Source organism: Spinacia oleracea, chromosome 5, assembly GCF_020520425.1.
Source record: "Spinacia oleracea cultivar Varoflay chromosome 5, BTI_SOV_V1, whole genome shotgun sequence".
Taxonomy (NCBI): domain Eukaryota; kingdom Viridiplantae; phylum Streptophyta; class Magnoliopsida; order Caryophyllales; family Amaranthaceae; genus Spinacia; species Spinacia oleracea.
In genome coordinates this window covers 61,918,813-61,927,303 of record NC_079491.1, presented here as the reverse complement: position 1 = coordinate 61,927,303, position 8,491 = coordinate 61,918,813, and the positions used below count along the sequence as shown (strand labels likewise).

Sequence of the window (8,491 nt, the reverse complement as noted above, 5' to 3'; positions counted from 1 at the left end):
ATATTTAGGCAATATTTCGATGAAATTCAAGCAAAAAACGATCATCTTCAAAACACATTACGAAAAATTATTTTTACATATACATGTAAAACCCCCACATATCAATAAGATGATACTCGGCTCATGTCCCGGCAATAAGATAGTTGGTCAGGATAACCCCCACATATCCGTTGTAGTCTAGTTGGTCAGGATACTCGGCTCTCACCCGAGAGACCCGGGTTCATGTCCCGGCAACGGAACCAACTGATAGGACCCTAGTAGTATAACAACTACCCACAAGGATCACCTCCAAGACAATCAACCAAACAATACAACTCCAATTCACCACAAATAATCCACCAAACAAATAACCTAATAATCAACCAATAATGGACAACAACAATAATCAAATGCGGAAGAACAAAATGTAATCAACAACACACGAATTATACGTGGAAAACCCCTTCGATGTGAAGAGTAAAAACCACGGGACTTGTGAGGAGTCCACCCTTGTCACCTTCTCTTATTATGATAAAATTGAGGGAAAAAGAACCCAAATCAGACATACAAAGGTTCACAACCCACCAACACTTCCATACATAAGAGATCAACAATTAAGAGACAAGAGATGAAGAATATCACCAAAAAACATAGGTTCTGTCCAGCAGCGACCACGGACAAACCAGAGCTCAAAACGACGATCCAACCGTTCAAAATAAGGCCCTATGTATCCTCAACAAGCTGACCAAAAATCAGCACGATCCGACCGTTCAATCTCCGGACAACGGTAGTTTTCTGATGGCTGCCCTAAAAACTACGAACTCCCTTCTCTCTTTCTCTCCTCTCCTTTTTGAGTGTGTGTTTAGATCTGATTTCTCTCAGCTAACCTAACTCCCTTTAGGTCATCACTAAATAGTAAAACACTCCAAGGCTTCTAACATAAGTCAACCAATTTAGCCCCAACTGGACTAAAAACATAACCCAATATTTTGGGCTCACAAACACAAGATAAATGACTTACTTGTGCAACAAGTGGGTTGGACCCACAACAATCTCCCCCTCCATCCCATCACGGGGAAGATACGATCACTACAATGATCACTTGAACCTCATCCCGATAAGCTTACTACAAAGCTCAACCTTGCTCCTGGGAACTATCTTTGTCAACATATCTGCACCATTCTTGTAGGTGTGAAATTTCTTCAGTTTCATTCTCTTTTCTTCAATCACATCTCGCAACCAATGATATCTAATGTCAATGTGTTTGGTGCGAGCATGATACATTGAATTTTTGCTCAAATCCATAGCACTCTGGCTATCACAAAATACTACATACTCACCTTGCTTCAAACCCAACTCTTGAAGAAACCTCTTAAGCCAAAGCATCTCCTTGCTCGCTTCCACTGCTGCAATATACTCTGCCTCAGTTGTGGACAAAGCTACACATTTTTGTAGCTTGAATTTCCATGAAATGGCTCCCCCTGAAAATGTAAACACATAACCTGAGGTAGACTTTCTATTATCATGATCACCTGCCATGTCTGCATCAGTATAGCCTTCAAGTATAGGTTTTCCACCTCCATAACATAGACTCAATTTGGAGGTGTCCCGCAAGTATCTGAAGATCCACTTCACTGCTTCCCAGTGAGCCTTACCCGGATTGGATAAGAAACAGCTCACCAAACCGACCGCATGTGCAATATCAGGTCTAGTACACACCATAGCATACATTAAAGAACCAACAGCAGAAGAGTAAGGAATGGATGACATAACTTCTTTCTCCTTCTCTATTGTAGGACAAGCTCTCTTACTTAGCTTGAAGTGAGTAGGTAGTGGTGTACTAACAGGCTTAGCATGCTTCATATTGAACATTTCAAGCACCCGTTCAATATACTTCTCTTGGGATAACCACAATTTTCCAACTTTCCTGTCACGAGCAATCTCCATGCCTAAGATTTGCTTTGCAGGACCCAAGTCTTTCATGTCAAATGACTTGGACAATGCTTTCTTCAAACTTTGAATCATATCTGCATCTTGTCCAACTATCAGCATATCATCTACATATAAAAGAAGGATGATGAAATTACCTCCAGGGAACTTTCTGAAATACACACAAGGATCGGCTGTAGTACGTTTATAACCATTGCTTGTCATAAACGAATCAAATTTCCGGTACAACTGCCTTGGTGCCTGTTTGAGCCCATAATGTAACACCCTAATAATTCCTTGCTTTTATAAAACCATTTTCCAACTTAAAATAAAGGAATTACTAAAGCATTACCGCCACCGTGATAACGGTTAAGGCTATTACCAGAATTACGCAGCGGAATTAAATGTCAACTAACTTTTGAAAACATAATTAATAAATATAGAGGCCTCCTACAATTCGGAACCATAACGGCCCAAAACCCAAAATATAAATAATTCAAACATTTCAAACATAATTAAAGTATTAAATAAAATAGTTTCAAAGAACGAAGGCATGCAACTCTCTCAATCATCCCAAGCCACATGATTTCGATCGTACTTGATCTACCAACCTGCTATATTATTCTACTCCCCAATAATGCAAGTGCAAATGAGGGATCATCATAGGGTCATTAAGGCAAAGGCCATGACCAGAAACACACAAAGACCGTAGTCAGTAAAAGCTGAGTACTTACAAGCATAGAGTAAATGAAACTAAAACATGCATCACTCACTAATTACTAATCAACATGCAAAAGCCATATAATACTTAACAAAAATCATGAGACACAAGACTCGACTCTTGACTCACAATTTAATTAGAATAAGCTTCGAACGGGCCAAAAGAATAATCCACAAAGGGAAAAGGTGATGGGAGCCAACCATACACCAAATATAATAATAATAAAATTGGGCCATTCCGAGTGTCGGGCCATACCGACGGAATTCCTGCGCATAATATAAATGAAACAACGTCTTGTATCATTAGTAGGAGTACGAGCTTTCCGGCAAGACTCCCCCCATTGTTCATACTCAAGGTATATACGTTCCAAGAGTTTTGAAGCTTGTTCTGGTTGCACTTTACGTTTATTAATATTTTATTAAAGGCGAACTCAAGACTCGACAACATGCATACATACCATTAATAAACAACAACCAAAACAATCTTATTTTAATGCTTTAAGACTTGTGATCAACCAAGCAAGACACTTGTGATATTACTACTATGTTCCTCCTCACCAAAGTGAGACTCCACATCATGCACATTAACATGAGGGTTGTGCCCTTGCACGACAAATCCTAATTCATCTCATACATAATATTCCCAACTGAACCCTACATGTGCGGTGGCTTACGTGAGCTAACCCTTCACATGTGGTAAAATAAATAGTACAACGAGGTACAAATAAATGGCTCAAAATATGCTAGACATCCCGTACAATAGCATACAAATAAATAATCCATCCCTTGCATGTGAAATAAACCATACATGCATAAATATTGAACAACATGATTGACAATGAAATCCATACTCATAATAATTTCAACATGCTTGTTCAACAATTAATCCAATAAATCCAACATCACAATTCACATGCTCGTGCACCAAAATAAACATGATTCCACATAATGTAATTCACATCATCAACAATCATGTAATGTCATTGACAAAAGGTGTGGTCGCCCTAAACTTGTACGTACCTTGAATACCTAAGCGTAGGGGCCACTTTGCAATAACGAGCTCTCAACTAGAAATCACCTCCTATCATCAAAATAATGAAACTTAAATTATTTCCATGTTCATTAAATTTCCAGCAACTTTATAAAAATTAAAACCTCCTTTAGACTTTAGAATTCAATCGTTTTTCAATAATAAAATCGTCTCAATTTGCAAAATCAATCCCTAGTACGAAAACATACTTTTTCCGCCTTTAAAATCAATAAAAATCGACACTTTAAACCTTGATTCAAATCTGAAAATATAATTGATTATCATAATTAAAATCATCACCTAATTATGATAATCAATTGACTCATTAGGTCTAGGTTAAAACCCTAACTTGAAAATTCCAATAAAACTAGTTTAATATCATAAAAATCAATGCTTTATTAAATAAACAAATCTGAAAATTCATCCTTTAATAATTAAAACCAACCTAATGAATCACAACACACAAATCCTCAAATCACGGTATTCATAACCGGTTCCCAACATTTTAATTACTCAAAACAATATTAATATAATAATTTAAAATACGGAATTTAAATAGAATAGGTAAGGAAGAAGAGAATTATACCAATCCGGCCTATAGCACGGAACAACCACGAATATAATGTGATTGGGCGAAAAGAATTGAACAACGAACGAACAACACACACACACGACTGTGTGTGTGCGCGCAGCAACGAGGGGACGAGGCACAGGGGCGCGCGCTGCGACGAGGGGACGAGGGCAGCAGGGGCGCGCGCTGTGCGCGAGGAGGGAGCGAGAGAAGGCGAGAGTGTGGGCGCTGTGCGCGAGGGAAGGCGAGCAAAGCAGGGGCGCGCTGTGCGCGAGGGAGAGAGGAAGAGAGGGAGTGGGCGCTGGCGTGCGCGAGGAGAGAGCGAGAGGGAGTGGGCGCTGGGCGTGAGGCCGAGCAGCACGAGGGCGCAGCAGCACGAGCACGGGCTGTGTGCGTGCGTGCGGTGTGCCGAGCAAAGAGAGGAGAGGAGTGAGGTGCAAGAAATCAAAAAGGGGCTTTATGAAATTTTAGGGGTTCATTTAATGATGGGGGAGTCTATTTATAGGCTCCCTAATCCCTTGATGGGCTAGGCTTAGGATATTTGAGTTGGGCTTAGGAATTAAATGGATTGGGCTAGCTTAGGATTTAAATTAAACTGTTTGGATTGGGCTCGTTTAATAAAACGAATTGGACTTTTTATTTAAAACCTGAAGCTTTAAAAAATCATGTGCAACTCATTTAATTTCCCGACTCAAGAATTAAATTCGTTTCGTAATTAATTAAAATAATAAATATTCTAATTAATTAAAATACATTAAATGCAATGCGTTTAAATATTATTTAAACGATAATAAATCGTAAAATGCTTTATAAATATAATAAAATATATTTATAAATATTATAAAAATACGAGGTATTACAGTCTACCCTCCTTAAAAGATGTTTCGTCCCGAAACTTGGGTTCGGAAATCAAAATTCAACTCAAAACTTGAGACTTTCTGAGACTTTCAATACGTTCATTTACAAAAATATTAAGTTGTTGTACTCTTCACATGATTAAACAGGACAATAATAAGTGCAAATTCAATAAAAAGCACTAAATTGAGCATAAAATAGGGGAAAACAAGGTAAAAAGCGCGAAATTCTACCGCACTCTACCCCCCTTAAAAGACACGGGTTACGACCCCGTAACTCAACTAACCTCGGGAAAAAGCTCGGGATATTTCTTTCTCATTTCGTCCTCTGCTTCCCAAGTGGCTTCCTCAGATTCTCGATTAGACCACAACACTTTGACAATTTTCACATCTTTAGTACGCGTACTACGCACTTTGCTATCAAGGATTTTGACAGGTCTTTCCTCAAAGGTTAGACTTTGGTCTAATTCTATGGTCTCCGATTGCAACACATGCGAATTATCCGGGATATATTTCCTTAACTGAGATATGTGGAACACATTATGCACTCTATGCAAGTCCATAGGCAAGGCTAGTCTATAAGCTACCTTTCCGATTCTTTCTAAGATCTCATATGGGCCTATGTACTTAGGGCTTAACTTCCCTTTCTTCCCAAATCTCATGACACCTTTCATTGGTGACACTTTGAGCAACACTTTATCACCTATGTTGAACTCTTCATCCATACGTTTCAAGTCTGCATAACTCTTTTGGCGATCCTGCGCCGCTTGAATCTTTGATTGGATGGTTCTGATTTGGTTCATGGTGTCCTCTATCATTTGAGGTCCCAACACTACGGTTTCACTAATATCGTTCCAACAAAGTGGACTTCTACACTTTCGTCCATACAAAGCCTCAAATGGTGCCATTCCAATGCTAGCATGATAGCTATTATTATATGAAAACTCAATCAGATCTAGGCTATCTTCCCAACTTCCTTGGAAATCAATAACGCATGCCCGAAGCATGTCCTCCAGGGTTTGGATAGTCCTTTCAGTTTGTCCATCCGTGGCTGGGTGGAAGGCTGTACTCATTTTCAATGTCGTACCAAAGCTCTTCTGCATACTTTTCCAGAAATTCGAAAGAAACCTTGAATCCCTATCTGATACGATATCCTTAGGAACTCCATGTAACCTCACAACATTCTTAATGTAGGCTTTAGCAAGTTGTTCCATTTTCCAGGTTTCCTTCATTGGTATAAACGCTGCTGACTTGGTCAACCTATCTACCACAACCCAAATTGTATCATTCCCAGTCTTTGACTTAGGTAAACAAGTGACAAAGTCCATAGAAATACAGTCCCATTTCCAGCTTGGAATCTCTAAAGGTTGGACCTTCCCTTGAGGTCTCCTATGCTCAATTTTAACCTTCTGACAAGTCAAACATCTAGCCACAAATTCAGCCACTTCGTTCTTCATCCTTGGCCACCAATAGACCTTTTTCAAGTCCTTATACAACTTGTCACCCCCTGGGTGCACAGAATATGGCGTATTATGCCCTTCTTTCATCAATCTCTCTTTCAGTTCTCCACATTTTTGAGGCACGCACCACCTGCCTTTGTACCTCAAACTTCCATCATCATGGATTCGGAAATCTAACTCCTTACCTTGCGAAATCTTTTCCTTGATTCGTTCCAACTTTAAATCACCAGCTTGATTCTCTCTAATCTCATCAAATATTGACGGTTGGATGGTTAAGGCATTCATTATTCCCACAAGGCTTTCACCACTTACTATTTCAAACGTTGCATGTCCTTACACAGCTCGTTAGCAACTACTAACGCATTAACACTATGACTTGATTTCCTACTCAAGGCATCCGCAACTACATTGGCTTTTCCCTCATGGTACTAGATATCCAAATCATAGTCCTTAATTAACTCCAACCACCTTCGTTGGCGCATATTCAAATCCTTCTGTGTGAAGATGTATTTTAAACTTTTGTGATCCGTAAATATCCTACACTTCACACCATACAGATAGTGTCTCCATATTTTCAATGCGAATACTATAGCCGCTAGCTCTAAAACATGGGTAGGGTAATTGGATTCATATGGCTTCAATTGCCTTGACGCATACGCAATAACCTTCCCGTTTTTCATCAATACACACCCTAAACCATTCTTAGAGGCATCACTATACACATCGTATGCACCACTCTCATCTGGTAAGGTTAACACTGGCGCGGTTGTCAATCGCGTCTTTAAGGCTTGGAATGCTTCCTCACACTGGTCACTCCATTCAAACTTGGTTTCCTTCTTCATCAAGGTAGTCATGGGCTTGGCTATCCTAGAGAAGTCTTGCACAAATCGTCTATAGTAGCCAGCTAATCCCAGAAAACTACGAATGTCAGTCACACTCTTGGGTGTAGGCCATTCACTAACAGCTTTGATCTTAGCAGGGTCAACTGCCACTCCTCCTTTTGACACAAAATGTCCCAAAAATGCAACTCTTTCCAACCATAACTCACACTTTGAGAACTTGGCATACAACTGGTTATCTCTCAAGGTACTCAACACCGATCTCAAGTGTTCCGCGTGATCTTCTTCACTCTTTGAATACACTAGGATGTCATCTATGAAAATCACTACAAACTTGTCCAAATAGGCATGGAATACACGGTTCATTATGTCCATAAATATTGCAGGGGCATTGGTTAACCCAAAAGGCATAACAGTGAACTCATAATGTCTGTATCTAGTTCTGAATGCAGTCTTTGGTATGTCATGGTCAGCGATTCTCAATTGATGATAACCCGAACGCAAATCGATCTTTGAAAAGATTCCTGCTCCTTTTAGTTGGTCAAATAGGTCTTCTATCCTAGGTAATGGATATTTTTTCTTGATTGTGACCTTATTGAGCTCCCTATAGTCTATACAGAGCCTCATACTTCCATCCTTTTTCTTCACAAACAACACTGGTGCTCCCCAAGGCGATGCACTTGGCCTAATATAACCTTTCTCCAATAGATCCTCTAGTTGGATTTTTAATTCATTCATTTCTGCTGGAGCCATTCGATAAGGTGCTTTTGAAATAGGGGCGGTTCCAGGCACTAAATCTATGGTAAATATAATTGATTATCATAATTAAAATCATCACCTAATTATGCTAATCAATTGACTCATTAGGTCTAGGTTAAAACCCTAACTTGAAAATTCCAATAAAACTAGTTTAATATCATAAAAATCAATGCTTTATTAAATAAACAAATCTGAAAATTCATCGTTTAATAATTAAAACAAACCTAATGAATCACAACACACAAATCCTCAAATCACGGTATTCATAACCGGTTCCCAGCATTTTAATTACTCAAAACAATATTAATATAATAATTAAAATACGGAATTTAAATAGAATAGGTAAGGAA

General features: G+C 39.0%; 1 non-coding gene across 1 annotated transcript; it reads left to right on the top strand.

Annotated features, from left to right (window-relative positions):
• The first annotated feature begins 166 nt into the window (after positions 1 to 166).
• Positions 167 to 239, top strand: TRNAE-CUC (transfer RNA glutamic acid (anticodon CUC)). The gene has a single exon. It is a non-coding gene; the product is annotated as a tRNA-Glu (tRNA).
• Positions 240 to 8,491: the final 8,252 nt, after the last annotated feature.